The 18582-nt window shown below is 39.2% G+C and overlaps 1 long non-coding RNA gene across 1 annotated transcript in view; it reads left to right on the forward strand.

Moving 5' to 3' along the window:
• The first annotated feature begins 439 nt into the window (after window positions 1-439).
• Window positions 440-18582, forward strand: part of LOC138918665 (uncharacterized) — a 44591-nt gene continuing 26448 nt past the window's right edge. Inside the window, exons 1-2 of the long non-coding RNA XR_011428271.1 lie at window positions 440-569; window positions 649-754. This is a non-coding gene — a long non-coding RNA (uncharacterized lncRNA). The remainder of the gene's footprint in view (window positions 570-648; window positions 755-18582) is intronic.

Here is an 18582-nt window from a genome sequence, read left to right on the forward strand (position 1 = left end):
GGAACTATCCAGTAAGGCTGAACGTGACGCATCAACTCTACCATCCAGGGATGGTAAGGTGTGTGGTAAGCAGACTTCTGAGATGGCTCCCAACGATCTCCACTTCCTGGTTTTCATGTCCACGCATCATTCCCTCCTCTTAAGGGTGGGCTGCACCTAGTGACTTGCTTCTAACTAACAGAATACAGCAAAAGGGAGGGGATGCCACCTCTGAGATTTGGTTTCAAAAGCCTGACTTCTGCCTAGCTCTCATTCTCTCTTTCTCTTCTTGCTTACTTGCAAGCAGCAAGTTGCTGAAGCAAGCTGTACCTATGGAGAGACCCACAGGGCAAGGAACTAAGGGCTCCAGCCAACAACTAGAGAGGAATTGAGGCCTTCAGTGCAACAGCCCAGGAGGAACTGACACTTGCCAACAATCAAGTGCATGAACTTGGAAGCGGATTCTTCCCCAGAAGATGACTGCACCTCCTGCTGACATGCTGATAGCAGCCGTGTGAAAGCCCAGAACCAGAGGTCCCAGCTAAGCCACATCCGGATTCCTGACCCACAGAAACTGTGAGATAGTAAATGTACGTTGTTTTAAGCTGTTTAATCTGGGGGTAATTTTTTATGCTGCAGATAACTAATACATCTAAGTGTAATTCCTAGCGCAAAGCTTCCCAGCAGGAGAACCAAGACACACTGGTATGCGGAATATGGATTACCGACGAGCCCAGGAGATTGGTCCTTCAACCCCTGGGGCTGCCAGGAGCAGGTAGGTCAAGGCAGGCCTGGGATAAGTAGAGTTCAAGAGCAGCCTCATCTGTTTACTCCAGGGTGCCATACAGTATTATTGAGGTTTCTGTGTGTGTGCACCATGATGTGAAGAAAATAAGAAAGCATTGAATTATAAAATAATTTCTATTTCTTCTGGAGTGTATTTGGTAATTTATATTTTCTGGGACAGTGTTCTCAATGTTTCATCACTGGGAACTTGCTTAAAATGCAAATATTCAGATTCCATCTCAGACCTACCTATCAGGTACTCTAGAGGAGTGTCCCAGCAATCTGTATTTTTAAAAGCCTTCCAGATGATTCTAATACATGCTAAAGTTCAAGAAACACTGTTCTAGGACTTTGTGCATTTCACCTGGTTTCAAATTTATTGGCAAAAGTGTTCCAAACATTTTCTTAAATCCTTTTAGAATCTAAGTTACGTCCTCTTTTCATTGCTAATGTTGTTTGTGTTTTCTCCTTCTTCTGGTCAAGCTCTCTGAAGGTTTATCCCTACTGTTAGTCTTTTTAAAAGATATACTTTACTGTTTCTTCATTTTCTATTTCATTAATTTTGTTCTCTTATTATTTCCATCCTTCTGCCTTCTTTAGATTTATTCTGATATTCTGTTCCTGTTAACCAAATACTTGGGAGCACTTTTTTTTTTTTTACTTTTTATTAAGATTATGATAGTTTACAACCTTGTGAAATTTCAGTTGTACATTATTGTTTGTCAGTCGTGTTGTAGGTACACCACTTTACCCTTTGTGCCCACTCCCCACCCCCCCTTTCCCCTGGTAACCACTAATCTGTTCTCTTTGTCCACATGTTTAACTTCCACATATGAGTGGAGTGATACAGAGATTGTCTTTCTCTATCTGGCTTATTTCACTTAACATAATACCCTCAAAGTCATCCATGTTGTTGTGAATGGTACGATTTTATCCTTTTTTATGGCTGAGTAGTATTCCATTGTGTATATATACCATATCTTCTTTATCCAATCATCACTTGATGGGCACTTAGGTTGCTTCCAGGTCTTGGCTATTGTAAATAATGCTGCAATGAACATAGGGGTGCATGGGACTTTTGGAATTGCTAATTTCAAGTTCTTTGGATAGATACCCAGTAGTGGGATGGCTGGGTCATATGGTATTTCTATTTTTAATTTTTTGAGAAATCTCCATACTATTTTCCATAGTGGCTCCACCAGTTTGCATTACTTGGGAACACTTTTAACTGAATAGTTGGCTTAGATTTATTGGGGATTGGGTAATACAGATGGTATAAATTCTGGCTTAAAACACATGTGATAACAAACTTGTGGTTAGATATTCTCCTAGTATTTTCCTCCATTTTTACTTTTCATTTAGATCTAAAGTCAATAGATAAATTCCCCCCACTGTCTCTTTCTCTTGGGCACCCCCATCCTCACCACCATGCTCCGATTCAACCCTTTTGAATGTACCTAGTATAACCTTTCTGGAATTCTGACTTCATGGGGATGTTTTCCAGTGCATTCTCTCAGCTTTTACAGGCCCTGTGTTTTTATCTATCCTCCTCAGCGTATGGCCACCTAATATAGCCAGAAACCTCCATGGCAAACGCCAGCATCAGATAGTCTTACCTCTCTGGATTTTACTTTCACATTATGTAAGGCAAGGATAGTCCTCCTTTGCCCAATAAGCCAGCCAATTATTTTAAAAGATTTTTTAAAGTATGTTTTATCCAGAATTTCTAGTTCCATACTGGAAGATTTTCTCAGGACATCTGGTCTTCTATATAACTATAAATGGAAGTCATCATGTTTATAACATAAACATTTTCTTTGTCTTTTCCTAACTTTTTAAGTTGAGTACTTATTTCATTTTTAAGACTTTCTTATTTTTTATATTTTAAGCTATAAATTTCCCTCTGAATACCACTTTACCCCACAATAATGATCAAGATAACAAAATTTTGTTGAGTACTTGCCATTACTGTGCAATAGTGGTATTGCATAGGTGCAATGCAAAATGTTCTTTAGGTATTGTCTCATTGATCTTCACAAAACCCAATGAGATGTGTAATATTATTATTCCCCAGTTTTTCAATAAAGAAATTGAAGAAAAATTAAATACTTTCCCTAGGATCATAAAGATAGGTAGGTAGCATGCAGCAAAGCTAGGATTCCAACCCAGGTTTGTGTGAATTCAAAATGAGTTCTTGCAACCTATTTAACGTATTTTATGAAAAGGGGGGGGGGCAGATATTTGAGATAGTGCAACGGGAAAAATGACATCATTTAGTTTTAGAGGGTTAAAGTACCTCACAATTTGAACTGAGGGAGAGAAAAGATTATTAAGGTAATAATAACAATCCAACCCAAACTCAGAGAACACGGTGCACACAGAGAAAGTGTGGCAGCAGTACCAGGTGTGTACGGACAGCACCTGGGTTCCCAGGCGCCCTGACAGAAACTTCTCTTTCCCTGCCTAATTCAAATTGTTATTAATTTGCGCTTTCCTGGCAATATCTCAACTTACAAAAAAACACCAATTTTTAATCCAAATGGCCATATTTGTAATGTATAGAACCATCACTGACAAACATTTTTTTAGCTCAAAATAAGAGTTCCTTCTGCTAATCCCAGAACTTGGCTCCAAGCCAACTGGCTTCTTGCTTTTATTATTTGCAACAGAATCCAGGATTCAGAGTGAATAAAAGAGCCGAACAGGAATATAACTCCCGATAATATTGTCTCTGTGCCTTGTGCACTTATCCTTTCTGTCTCTCCCCAGGGGAAAAGCAGTTATTCTTACTTATGCTAAATCCAGTTGCTCCCCACAGCGGCCATGTAAATCTTGGCACCAAGCACGCGGCGGAATAAAAGTCAGGGCTGTGGGAGGTGCTCACATGAGAGCAACAGGCGGCCCCAAAGCCCCAAACTGTTCCATCCATTTTCTCCTAAAAATAAAGGGTCCTATTCATCAAAAACTTTTATATATTCTTGGGATTTTTCTTACGAGAAAGCCAACATGATATGCAGGCAAAGAATAACAACTCCTGGTTCACAAACCATGCCATCTTTTCATCTCCCGGAGTAAGCAAATAATCCAGAGAGGACAAGCGGGAGAGGCTCGGCGTTGCCTGTGTGAGCCAGACAAAAACCCCTTCTGCAAAAGGGAGTCTGACCTCAAATTAGACGTCGAAATTGTTCCATTTGGCGGAAACGGTCTCCTTCCTGCACACACATCTAACGAAATGAATTACCTAAAGCTTACATGTGAGATGTTAGAGTTTTGTTTTAATGTGACTTCTAAGTATAGATTTCTTGTCATTTCTTCTCAGCCAAGGAGAATTGATTAGTTAGAATTTACCAAAATTCAAAGATTATTTAGACTTTCTTCTTCTACTCTCTCCCATTTCCTCTCCATCTTTAAAAGCGATCTTTCTGTTGTAAACCCAAATTATTGTATGCTTTAGAATGTTTCCTCTGCTTATTAACACAATAATACTAGCTAAAATTTTTAAAGAGTTAAATAATCACAATCCCACCCTACTAAAAAGTCAGCTCGTTTCCAATTTCCAGGCTTCCTTTCTATTTTGAATTTGGATGCATTCATTCTACACAGATATAATCCTAGCATAGATTGGCTTTTTACAAATTTTTATCATTTTTCCATTTATTCAATATTTCATCGTGTCCTGACTTTTTTCTGTTTCTCTCTTCCTTAGTATCTTCCTTAAGGATTGGGGAAAAAAGGAAAAATTCCGAACTAGTGTTTTAATTGTTTCACTAGATAAAATTGTTCATGCCCATAAAAAAGAATATGTTTAGATAGATGTTGAGGATACTAGTGAAAATGAGGTGGGTAGGTCCTCAGTGGATTTCACTTATCTTACACGTAAAATAGAAAGAATTGGCTATGTAGAAAAATCTAGTAATGGAGCTATTTCAAGGATTGGTTGTATTGTGGACTGAATTGCTTCCTGTGGATAGAATGATGTCATGCACATCTCGCACTGTAATTCAGGAAATCTATACCGTGAATTATCCGGGAGCCCAAATATCCACATTATAAAGAGGATTTCTGTGCTGTGTTGCACAGGTTGCAAGAAACTTCATCAAGATACTCAAATATTGTAATATAGCAGATAATATCAGTTAAGGTTTTCTCTGCAAGCTTTCCTGTAACCATTACATGTCTCTCCTTTTCAGACAGCAGGTAACTTTCCATGCTCAATATCTTTAGGAAGAGAGTGTATGAAGGCAAGAACAAAGAAATCATTGTTTAGCTTTGAGTTCCAATTCAGATTTTTAAAACTAGGAACAGAAACGAAAGTAGTCTTGGAAGTAAGTTTTCTAATGCAGGAGTCAGACAGGTTGAGAGAGGCCAGTTTGGTTGTATTTCCTGAAAAGGTTCAGCACCTGGGAGCATGATACAACAACCTACAGAGAGGAGAAGCACTCATGAACACTCCAGAGCAGGTTACTTATCTCTCAAAAGTGAATTTTCAGCAGGGGATAGGAAAGAAGATCCTAGGAGAACTCATCCAGGACTTGAGTTTCATTCAGCATAGGCTAGATTGTGTGTGACAGAGTGCAGATTGTTAAATGAAAGCTAACATTTGGGGAGCTCCATGGACAGAAGGGGCTGTGCCTGGCCCCCAGGGCTGTAGCTGGAAAGAGTTCAAGTCTCAGAGAGAAGTGCTGCATCCCGAGCAGACTGTGATGGCTGGGGGAGGGGTCTAGGAAGATTCTAGATTTTTCACAACTAGGTTAGGGCATCCTCTCACAATCCAGTGAACAACAGCATGGTTCTGAGAACACAACCATCAGTCTCTGACCCTCCAAGAGAAAATGGAGGTGACTACTTAGGCCACTGAAGGAAGAAGAAGCACAGTGTCGGACCAGTCTCAGAGCCGTTAGAGTTAGAGCCATCAGCCAGGGATGCAGTGGAAAGAAAGGCGATCACTCAGGGCCACATGGACCCCTGGGGGAGAGTGAACATTTCAGACCAGTGCTTGCTCCTGATGCCAGGGCTCCATGTACATGCCCATTCCTCTCCTCCTGGGAATTTACATCCCTCCAGGGAGAAAGGACTGAGAAGAGGGAAGAGAGAATTCCATATTTGATGTATATTTACCCAAAAGAGACTGAGTTGAAACTGAAGATGACAGTTGAGTTAAAAAAAAATCTTTGCACTTCTGAGTCCTAAGACTCTAAAATTCATACCAGTTATAAAAGGATAAATGTGTAAAGAGACCTTAGAAAAGCCAAATAACTAGACCTTAGAAAAATAAGAATGGGTAGTTGGGTTGGGCCATAGGGGCTTCTCAGTGTTATTCAGCCATTAAAATGATTCAGCTTCTTGCTCTTCATGTATTGCTCCCCTCTTGAATCCTCTTCCAACTAGCCAGTTCTTTGTGTTTGCAGATCAGTTTGCCCAGAGAAGAAATCACATTGGCCCAGCTCCTCTGTTCACATCCTCTCATCATAGTTAGGCAGCCCAAAGACTTCCTTGGGTCAGTGTCACCCCGATGGACCCTCCCAACCTCCCTGCTCTCCCCCACACCCCATGCAGGCACAGATGTATTTGTAAAGACCAGCTAAAGTTGAGTGAGGCAAACTTGGGGAATGTCCTTCCCAATATCTATAGTTAAAATATGGAAGAAAAACTTCCATTGTACAAGTCACTGCGATCTAGGTTTTTCTGTTCCTGAATATGAGCTTAAATGAAGTCATATGTGTGAGTGCTCCACACATGGCCTGACATGTACTGGAGCCCTCAGTGTTAACTCTCATTACCCACACAATTAGCTTAGAACAAAACCTTGGCCTTTTTTTTTTTTCTCCTAAGTTTCTTCTTCCTTCCTCAGGAATTCTCTAATTGTTCTCTATAATTATTCCACCCATGTAAATCCTACTTCTCTAACAAGACCAAAAAATCCTTTAGGAGTTTTTCCTATTTTTCTTTTGGGCCCTCCACAGACTCTGGGAGAGTGTTAAGTGCATAGAAAGTGCTCAAATGATAGAATATTTTCAGTTATTCATTTGCTTTGCTAGGTCTTCATTAAATTGAATTGATGTTTATTGAATTGAATTGAAATTTCCCATTCCTAAGACAGTAATTCTTTGGAATACACAGAAATTTTACTAACAAACACCTCTAGAGCAGTGAGACAGTGTGTGTGTAGTTCTCAAACATGCCGGCCTCTCCTATGCCTGTTTGTCTTTGCTCATGCTGTCAACCTGGATAGCACATTTTTGTTCTTTCAAAATGTTGTGCAAAGTCCACTTTCTTTGAAGTCTATCTTTTCCACCACCCCAAGATATAATGGGCCAATCCCTTCTTCAGGCCCCTCTAAACTTTGTGCCTACTTTCTCATAGTAATTTATTTATTATGAATTCTAAGACCACCTCCTCATGAGAGTGTAAGCTCCCTAAAGTCAAGAACTGTATTTTATTCATCTTTGTACCTCCAGGATCTTCCATGGTTCTTTGGATGCAATGATCACTTCGTAGTGTATGTTGAATGTCAAATGGCTACTGGACACCTATCTAAATGGTCTTAAAGCTAACGTAATGGGAAAGCAAGTTTAGGTAACTCATGAAAGAGTGAGAGAGCTCATCAGAAAACAAGCAGCGCGATGTGATGCCACCATTTCCGTGCTCCAAACATTCTGACATGGAGAATAAAAAAAGATACAACAGCAGAAAACATCAAATGGTTTTAGACCTACTTTATGACTCTAAAAGACAAACCAGTCATTTAAAAAACTTTTCTTATGAAAAAACTTCAGACATACACAAAAAAATAGAATACTTTAATGGAATCTCCAATTTCAAGAGTTATCAAATATGGCAAATTTCACGCCATTTATGCCCTGATCCTCTTTCTCTCCCAACTGGATTACTTTAAGGCTAGATCTAGACATCAAATTATTCCTTCTGTAAACATTTAAAGATATGATGCTAAAAGATAAAATGTTTTATTAGACATAACCATTATATCACCAGCACTAAAAACTAATAATACTTTGTTAGCATATCAAATCCAGTCAGTGTTCAAATTTCCTCAATTGCCTCATTAGTTTTTTCAGTTTTACCATAAGGATCCAAATTAGATCCATGCTTCACATTTGGTTGATGTTTTTCTTAAGTCTCTTTTAAACTATATGTTCTCTCTCCCTCCTTTTTTTACCTTGTAATTTATTTGTTGAAAGAACTGGGTCGTTTGTCCTGTGGAGTTTCCCTCATCCTGGACGTGCTGACTGAATCTTCACACTGTGTGAATCATATTCTTCAGTCCCTGTACTTCCTGTAAACTAGTAGTTAGGTTTTCAGCCCTGTCCAGCAGAACTTTCTGTGATGATAGAAATGATCTATATCTGCACATATGGCTATTGCATTAGTGTGACTGAGCTACTGAATTATTTTATTTTATTTTAATTAACTTAAATTCACATTGCCACAAATAGCTAGTGCATACCATATTGGACAGCACATAGAGGTTATTTTAAATTGAAATTGAAATAGACACATGTTGCTAATGGTTACTATATTGGATTCATGTTTGCTTGTTTATCACGGATACTTTATAAATGGTGAACTTCCACTAGGGGGCACAAAATGTCTGATTGTCCCTATATTCACAACCCATTGATGATCATTGTCTATATCTATTAATTCATAAGAGGGTCTCAAAATGGTCATATACTATTTCTAGCAATCATTCCTTCTTCATTTATTAGCTTAGATCTATCAAGAGAAGCTTCCTCTTATCAATAATTTGATTGTCCTGAAGTATAAGCTATGTAAGAAAGGCAGAATAAATGCTTGATTCTTTTTCTTTTTTTTTCATAAAAATGATTTGGTTCCCTAGCATTCTCCAAAGATGATCAGTAATGTTTGTTTGTTTAGCATCGTTAAACACTTGTTGGTTTTAATGTATTTAATGCATAATGTAGTGTAATATATTAACGTAATCAATTAATAACCATTGCAGTTATTATTCATCTTGATGCTTGGATTGTCCCCTCTTTGACCCACTGGAGCCTCTTCAAATTGACTTCTGAATCCTTTTGTCATGACCCCAGTAGTTTTTCATAGCTTCCTTACTTTCTAATGTGAGAAGATATTCTGGGCTTGTCACAATCATTTCCTGCCCTAGTTAATTAGTCATTTCCTCAAGAAGTCCTAGTTCCTTTCGGTGGGCTGTTGTATTTCAAGACCACTGTCTGGGTGCTAGGTAGATCAATGATACTGGGTTTATCCTTGTTCCTAGGCCTTTCCAGTAGCTAGAACTAGGAAATATTATTTTAATAGAAAATGCATCATGCATTGATATTTCTAATTCAAATTTAGGATTACATGGTTTTCACTTGACTTCTCTGATTTTCTATTTGTAACTCTTTTATGTTGGAAATCTTGACTCCTAATAAATTAACATAATTGCCTTGCATTATCCCATTGCATACATAATAGTTTAGAATAACTATACCAATATTACTAACAATATGACTACTGGAAAAAATTTGTGTTTTTTTATACTTCTTTTTGTTTTCAGGTACATCTCAGTCAAATTATGATGTTTTAAAATACTTTGAAATTGTTCTTCTCTGTGTGGTTAAGCAACCCAGTCAATCCACAAATAGGTTCATTAATTTCATTTTTGTGGTTATTTTAATCATGTAAAACATTAACATTATTCCAAAGTCAAATATCTAAGTAATTTCAGAACTGTCTAGCTTTGATCGCTATTCCCTCCTTTTATCCTTTCCACCTCTCTGGGAAAGTTTTTTTACAATTGGATTTGGTTTATCTTTCGCTTAAACATGAGGAACTTTAAAAAAAATTCCCTTGAGCCGCAAGCATTCCCACCTTATTTCCGCAGGGCTCATCGCATCCTTCTTTCTTTCCACTTGATTTGCCCAAAGTGAGGATGATGGCAGTAACGATGCCAGTGACAGTTTGCGTAAGTGTGGTTCTGGTCAGCAGTTGAAAATACCAAGTTGTTTCACACTACTTTTTATGTTTGTTAGGGTCACAAAGTAGATCTGAAGCCATTTCATATTTTCCGCTGATACATCCTTTGCTCTCTCAGAATCAAAATGGTTGCAGCAGTGAAATAGCATCAAAACGTATCTATCCTCAATGAGAAATTCGGGACCATGCATTTACTGCTTCCTGGAAAAAGAAATCATTTGGGGAAATAATTTAGTCCATTACCCCTCTCAGGTCTGCACTGAATGCATTTTGGGTAACTATAATCATGATGAACACCAAAAATATACTTGAAATGGAGATTCGTGTGTGGTCGCCATGAAAATGCATCTCGCAGATCTGCAACACCAGGGAGTGTAATTGACTGGGGGCCCCAGCGACTGATGTGCTATGAAATCCATCACAGCATTTGTAAAAAATAATATCATTATTGAGATATAAATTACATACCATAAAACTTACCCTTTTTAGAGTATACAATTCTGTGATTTTTAGTATATACACAAATTTGTGCAACCATCACCATTATCTAATTCCATATCATTTTAATCACACCAAAAGGAAACTCTGTTCCCAACAGCAGTCAGTCCTCATTCCCCACTCCTGCCAGTCACGGCAAAAACCACTAACCTACTTTTTGTCTCCAAAGACTTGCCTCTTCTTAACATTTCTTATAAATGGGATCCTGTAACACACAGCTTTTCATATCTGGCTCCTTTGGCTTCCCATAATGTTTTCAAGGTTCATCCATGTTATGGTATGTATTAGTACTTCATTCCTTTTTTTTTTTTGCTTTTTTTTTCAATTGTGGTAAAATACACATGACATAAAAGATGTCATTTTAACCATTTTCAAGTGTACAGTTATGTTAAGTACGTTCACATTGTTATGTAACCAATTCCCAGAACCCTTTTCATCTTGCAATACTGAAACTCTATACCCATTAAATAACAATTCTCCATTCCCTCTCTCCCCAGCTCCTGGCAACTACCATTCTACTTTCTGTCTCTATGATTTTGACTACTCTAAGAACTTCATATAAGTGGAATCATACATTATTTGTCATTTGGTGACTGGCTTATTTCACTTAGGATAATGTCCTCCAAGGTCATCATGTTGTAGCATATGACAGAATTTGCTTCCTTTTTTAAGGCTAAATAATATCCCCATGTGTGTGTGCATGCACCCATGAGTGTGTGTGTGTGCATACACCATTCCTTTTATGACCAAATAATATTCCACTGTATGGCTATACCACTTTTGTTTATCCATTCATCAGTATCAACTTTTTGGCTAATATGAATTAAGCTGCTATGAACATTTGGGTATAAGTTTTTGTGTAGATGTATATTTTCAATTCTCTTGGGTATACACCTAGGAGTAGAATTACTGGGTCTGTGTTTAACTTTTTGAGAAACTGCCAGACTGTTTTCCAAAGCAGCTCCACCATTTTACATTCCCACCAGCAACAACAAAGGTTCCAATTCTCCATATTATGGCCAATACTTATTATTGCCCATTTTTTTTATTATAGCCATCCTAGTGGATGTGAAGTATATCCCATTGTGGTTTTGATTTGCATTTTCCTAATGACTAACGATGTTAAGCATCTTTTCATGGTTTTTGGCTATTTATATATCTTCGCTGGATAAATTTCTACTCAGATTCTTTGCCCATTTTTAAATTGGGTTATTTATCTTTTTATTATTGAATTATGTTCTTTATATATTCTGGATACAAATCTCGTATCAGATATATGGTTCGAAAATATTTTCTTCCATCCTGTGGGTTGTCTTTCGTTTTTTTGTCCATCACAGCAGTTGCACACAGATCATGATGCCCAAAGCTGCTCATTCCTAGGAGATGTGGAACTTCTCTCACAGCCGACTTTGGCTCAAGGACTCCTCAAAGGCTTTACCAAGCCTTCCTTAGACCGTTCCATCTAGGATGCCTCCATCCAATCTTCCCTCCTTTTTTCCTCACTGGGATCAGACTTACGTGGAAGTCTGACTGCTCTCAGCCTTCTCCCACTCCTGCCCCATATTCTCTCACATCAGCATTTCTCTTCATAAAATCTTTGCACACCTAATCCCATCTTGAGGTCTGCTCCTTGGAAGACCTGGACTAACACACCCTACAACAGCAATACCTATACTAAACGATGAGCTTAAAAGTTCGAGGCCAAAGTCCTCATGTAATTGATGGCAGCAGCGACCAGAAGCAAAAACAAAGGGAGAGATTTGAACTCTCTGCTATGCCAGGGTGTTTCTACTCAGCGAAAACAGCAATGATTTTCAAGCTAGATAGATCATACCTGGGTTTAAATAACAGCCCTGCCACTTACTAATTTTATGATTTTGACAAGTTATTTAATCTCCATGTGCCTTAGTTTCCTCATCTGCAAAATGTGATCAACAGTGCCATCTCCCTGTATTGTTTTGAGGATTAAATAAAATAACGTAAAAAGCTTCTGGCAAAGTGCCTGGCACCTAGTGGGAGCTCGTCAAATGTTGGTTTCCTTCCCATCTCCCCTCAGCTGGGACATCACAGTAGCGTGATCACGCTCAGCTCACTGTTCGAGAGCAAGCAATGACTCTGCTCTAGGATGAGGCACACATACTTTATAGGAGTAAGCAGAGCGGTGAGTGTTGATTTTTCTCCTGTCGATTCCTCAGCCTCCCTTTCCCTGTTCCATTCTGGCCCAGCCATTGCCTTCAGCTCCCTGGACACTGGAGGGATGAGCCTTTCTGACCAGGATTCCAAAGGTAGGTCCTGGGCTCAGAGCCACACACCAGGATGACCCAGCCACCGGTGCTGGCAAAGCCTCTCTTCCTCCTCCTCACCTCATGAAAGTTTTGTGTTGCTCTGAAATGGATTTTCTTTGCCTCCAGCCCCCATTATGCTGTGCCTCTTACCCTCACTTTTAACCAGCTTAATTCTTTCTTTTTTTTCCCCAATCTTTAAACAAAGTCTGCTCCTTTCTATTTTTCTCACACGCTTCATCTTGGCATCTCCCCAATTCTTTCTCTTCCCTTCCACAGCATCTCCGTAGGAAGGAGGAGTGTTGAAGAAAACCTCTAGTCAGTCCTGGCATACCCCTAGCCCAGCAAAGATCATGCTATGGTTGGGAGTGTGGATTATGGGTATATATTGCTGTGTGATGAAGATTACAAAGTTATTTTTTACCTGTCAGAAAATACATAGAAAATAAAAACATAAGTTTAATTCTGTAAGATTATATTTTAAAACTTTAAACTCTGTAAACTGCCTCTTAGCTAGAAATGTTCTAGAAAGCATTATTTAAGAAGTGGATCATGCCTTTACTGCCATGTTATGTAAAAATAAATGATACATGATATATACGATAAGGCATAGGGTTCTGTGCTAAAAAAAAAAAAAAAAGAGTAGGCCCTATGGGGCCGATGGGACCCCCAAATCAGGACCAACAGTCAAATCATTTGTTTCTTAATACAATACCTTTAGTCTGTAAATAAAAATTTCAGCAGGCCCCTTTATAGACTCCAAGGAATGTTCCAGCCCTGCATCCATCTCCCAACCAATCCCTCGGCTGCTTGCCCCTGATCTCAGCCACACCCTGGCCCTGAAGGCTGCCTCCCACTTCCTCTCCTCCTCTGACCCGCCTCTCCTCTCCTCTTCTTTTCTCCTGCTTTCTCCTCATCCTCAAATTTGAGAGGTGGGAGGAGAAGAGAGAGAAAATAAAACCATTTGTTAGAGAGCCACAGGCTTCTGTCTCTTTTTCCTTTGTTCCTGATTTTCTTCGGGATACAACGGTCTGCTACAAAGAACAAAAGAATCTTAATTAAGGAGTCCGACTTTTATTCAAAACCAATTCAATCATTTGCTGTTATTTTATTTACCATCTCACATTCACATTTAAAATATTCATATGTGCAACTATTATAAAATTATATAGTGGATTATTTTTTGATTTTGTAAACCACACATAATCATTGAAAAAAATCAAATACAGAAAATTATAAAGATAAAAACCAACAAAATCCCACCATCTAGAGAGATAGGCACTGTTTATATTTTGGCATACATCTTTCTCAATACTTTGTATACAACCCATGTACTTTAACCTTCTTTAAATGAATCTTGGGTAAAAAAACAAAGGGTGGGGTGGAGGTTGACTTATTTAGGATCCAGCATTCACTTGCGTTGGCTTATAGCTAACATTCTCAGAGGGGAGACTAGCACAACACAGAACTTTCCAAGGAAATTGAATTGCCTCTGTCAGATTCTCCAGAATTTCTCTCATTCCTTTGTTCCCCTCTTCCCCAGGCCACCTCCACATTAGGCACCTATGTTACTGTCAGAAAGCGTGTCAGGGCTTGTTTCTTTCTCTTGGGACCACGTTGTGTTTCCGGGACTCAAAGACCACGTCTTTTTCCTTCAAATTACTGTTTTTGTTGGGTACCTTTTCTGGTCTTAGGCCAAGAAATTTCCCAACTTGGAGGTCATTTGGGGGAAGCTTAAAAGTAAAAACAGGTCAGTTTTGTGTTTATGCAAGCATTTGAACCCCTGATGTTTTTCTTGGCAACCTTTAGCACTTGCGGAAATTGTGCATACCTCTGTGCACAGGAGAGCTTCTCTGCATTTTGCACCTCTATAAATATGTAAAATAAATATTTGGAAGACAAAAAGAGGCTTTAAACTAGATTGTCTTCCCTTACCATTTTTAAATTATGAAAAATAAAACTATTATACATATTATTGGTTCTCAAAGTTTAGGGTGACTAATACTTACGACAGGAGCTTGTTAAATAAGCAGACTTTTAGGCCTGAAACCCAGAAACCCAATCAGGTGGGCTTGGGTGGGCCTCCAGAATTTGAATCTTTAACAAGCCCAAGAGGGAATTCTAAGGAAGTAGCCCTCTGTGGTGGGTTGAACTGTGTCCCCTTAAAAGGTAGGTTGAAGTCTTAACCCTGGGTACTGTGAATGTGGCCTTATTTGGAAATAAGGTCTTTGCGGATCTAATCACATTAAGATGAGGTCATATTGGATTAGGGTGGGCTCTAAAGCCAATGACTGGTGTCCTTAGAAGGAGAAAGAGACTTGAAGACAGAGATGCACAGGGAAGAAGGCCATGTGAAGAGGGAGGCAGAGATTGCAGTTAGGCTGCCACAAGCCAAGGGACACCAAGGGCTGCTAGCAACACCACAAGCTAGAAGAAGCAAGAAAAGATTCTTCCCTAGAGCCTTTGGAGGGAGTCAGCCTGCTGACACCTGGATTTCAGGCTTCTAGTCTCCAGAACAGTGAGAGAATACATTTCTGTTGTTTTGAGCCATCCCGGTTTGTTATGGCAGCCCTAGGAGATTAGTATACCCCACCCTTCACTTTAAGAGACACTGCTGTCCATAACAAACCCAAAGATGTAAAATGCATGTCTATATAAAGTGCTGGATGGTCGGTACTAGGATATTTCAAGTTAATTTTGCACCAGGAGCCTTACCCATGGAGATCTCAGTTTGGGTGACAAGTATCTGACTACAGTTAATAATCTAGAGAGACTCATTCTTGTTCTGGTGTTTTAAGAACCAATGCCATGTAAAACATTTAAAAATAACTCTATTTGTTTTCTGTGGCTGCTGTAACAGATCACTGCAAATTTAGTGGCGTATGACAATGCAAATTTATTATCTTACAGTTCCGGAAGTCAGAAGCCTGAAATGGGCCTCGCTGGGCTAAAATGAAAGTGTTGGTGGGCTGTGTTCCTCCTGCAGGCTCGAGGCAAAAATCTGTTTCCATGTCTTTTCACGTTACTTTGACACTGACTCTTCTGCCTCCTTCTTCCACATGTAAAGACCCTTGTGATGACACTGGTCCTGCCCAGATAATCCAGGATAATCCTATTTTAAGGTTAGCTAACCAGCAAACTTATTTCCATCTGCTATCTGAATTCCTTTTGCCATGTAAAATAAGATATTCACAGGTCTGGGGATTAGGACTGGGCATCTTTAAGAGCCATTATTCTGCCTCCTACAGTAACCAACCTTTATGCTCATTCAAAATTCTTTGTCATTTCCTCCGTCTCAAAATCGTCTGATAATTCTCTGAGAGAAGTAGGGCAAATATCGTAATTGCTGTTTTACAAATGAAGCAGGGGAGATAGTAAGAGGTGATGATCAACGCCACATCACTGAGGCAATTTGTTGATTCATTCAACAAATATTTATAAATAACAGCAAAGTTGGGATTAGAACCCAGACGCCTGAGTCTGTCAAGTCTCTTGCCACCGTCTGATTTAGCTCTGTTCCTCCGAAGAAATGAATCAAAATCGTGGCCAAGGCAATCGATTGAGATGTTTAAGTCTGTATTGTCTCACAATTGTAGGCAATTCAAAAGAATAAAAGGGTAATTCTCCTCTCTTCCTGCCTCCTGCAAGAAGAGCCAAACCTTTGAATCCTCAGGTCCAGTCTGTTTTTGCCAAGCCCCTACACCCCCACAACCTCACACTCCATCACTCCCCCTTCAGGGAAGGGAGTTAAGAGCTTCTCTGTGTTTTAGGGGCTACTCAGGGTTTTGTTTTAAAGGTTAGCCCTTGAGGGAGCTAACTGAAGCTGTTTCCTGAAAGCAGTGGTGAGGATGGCTGACATGTGAGTTAAAGAGGGTGGTAGGCCACCTGGAGTGGAGAGTGTTCCCTTCCTGGAGACTGGGAAGGGAGAGGAACTGGGGTTATGCTGATTTCTGTGAGTGTCCATCCCCTGGGACCTACTTGTAAGAAGCACTTCAGACGGAGGTGGCTATGTGGATACCTTAATGTAGGTGGGTAGATAGTTAGTGCTAAATAAATATTTAGGAAATAAATGTAGCTGAAAATCCCCAAATTGTCTTTCAATAAAAAAATGAATTAAGCAGTGATTGTGTTGTAGCTTATTGTGATCATAAATTTTGTGTCAACTTGGCTAGGCTATGGTACCTGGTTGTTTGGTCAAACACTAGTCTATATGTTCCTGGGAAGGTGTTTTGCAGATGTGATTAACATCTGCAATCAGTTGACTTTAAGAAAAGGCGATTACCCTTGATAATATGCGTGGGCCTCATCCCATCAATTGAGGGTCTTAAGAGCAAAAACTGAGGTTTCCCAGAAAAGAAGGAATTCTGCCTCAAGACCATAATATAGAAATTATGCCTGAGTTTCCAGCCTGTCAGCCTGCCTTATACATTCCTGACTCAAGACTATATCAACTCATGCATAGTTTCTAGCCTGCTGGCCTGCCCTAAATTTCAGACCTGCCAGCCTTCACAATTGCATGAGCCAATTTCTTAAAATAAATACCTCATTCTCTCTCTCTCCATACACATATATGGATATATGTGATATAACAAATGTGATAGGACAAATCTCCTATTTGTTCTGTTGCTCTGGAGAACCCTCACTGATACTCTTATTATTATGTCTGTACAATACAGAGGAAACACAAGTATCATTCACATATAAAAAGACTCATTGAAAAGGGATAAATGAAAAAGAGTAGATCTCCTGTTAAATTAGAAGACACTGGAAACCAGGAGCTGTCATCTGCTCTGATGAGTTTTAAGAACAGAGGGTTTCTAAAAATCCTGAAATGGCTATTTGAGGCTGGTCAGTGGTCTTCATCCTAGTTTTCCTTTACACTGTCTGTGTCCCATGGCAAGTCCCCTACCTGCCCCACATAACTTGAACCAGCTTAAGCAAAAGAGGAATTTTCTGGTTCCTCTAGAAGTGCTGGAGCATAAACAAAGTGGACTGAATCCAGATCTGGAACCTGGACTCTTACTTCCTGGTCTTTTCTAACTCTGCAAAGCTGCCTTATTCTCTTCTACTCTATGTTGACTTTCTCCATATGGTCTCTGTTGCAACTACTCAATTCTGCCACTGTAGCACCAAAGCAGCCATAGCCAATACGTAAAAAAAAAAAGTTTATTTACATTCCAATAAAAACTTTGTTTACAAAAACAGGCAACAGGAGCTGGCCCCGTGGCGTAGTGGTTAAGTTTGGTGCACTCCACTTTGGTGGCCCAGGTTCACAGGTTTGGAATCCAGGCACAAACTTACGCCACACATCAGCCATGCTGTGGTAGTGACCCACATATAAAGTGGAGGAAGATTGACACAGATGTTAGCTTAGGGCTAATCTTCCTCAAGCAAAAAAAAAAGAGGAAATTGGCAACAAATGTTAACTCAGGGCTAATCTTCTTCAGCAACAAAACCAGGCAGCAGATGGAATGGAATAAAATATTTGTAAAGCACATATCTTGTAAGGGACTCATATCTAAAATATATAAAGAATTCTCTAAACTCAACAGCAGGAAAACAAATGATCCAATTAGAAAATTGGCAAAAGTCTTGAATAGACACTTTACCAAAGAAGATATACAGATGGTAACTAAGCACATGAAAAGATGTTCAAAATTGGTAGCCATTAGGGAAAAGCAAATTAAAACCACAATGAGACACTATCACAAACCTATTAAAATGACTAACATAAAAATACCGATAGTACTAAATCCTAGCATGGGGGCAAAGAAACTGGGTTTCTCATACATTGCTGGTGGGGATGTAAAATGGCATGCTCTGGAAATGAGCCTGGTGATTTCTTAAAGAGTTCATATACACTTGACATATGACCCAGCAATTACATTCCTGAGCATTTATCCTAGAAAAGGAAAACCTATGTTCACACAAAAACCTGTACACAAATGCTTATTTGTAATAGTCAAAAACTGGAAACAACCTGAATGTCCTTCAAAAGGAAAGGTGAATGGTTAAGCAAACTGTGGTACATCCATACTGTGGAATACTACTCAGCAGTAAAAAGGAATGAACTATT

Source organism: Equus caballus, chromosome 18, assembly GCF_041296265.1.
Source record: "Equus caballus isolate H_3958 breed thoroughbred chromosome 18, TB-T2T, whole genome shotgun sequence".
In the NCBI taxonomy this organism is placed as follows: Eukaryota; Metazoa; Chordata; class Mammalia; order Perissodactyla; family Equidae; genus Equus; species Equus caballus.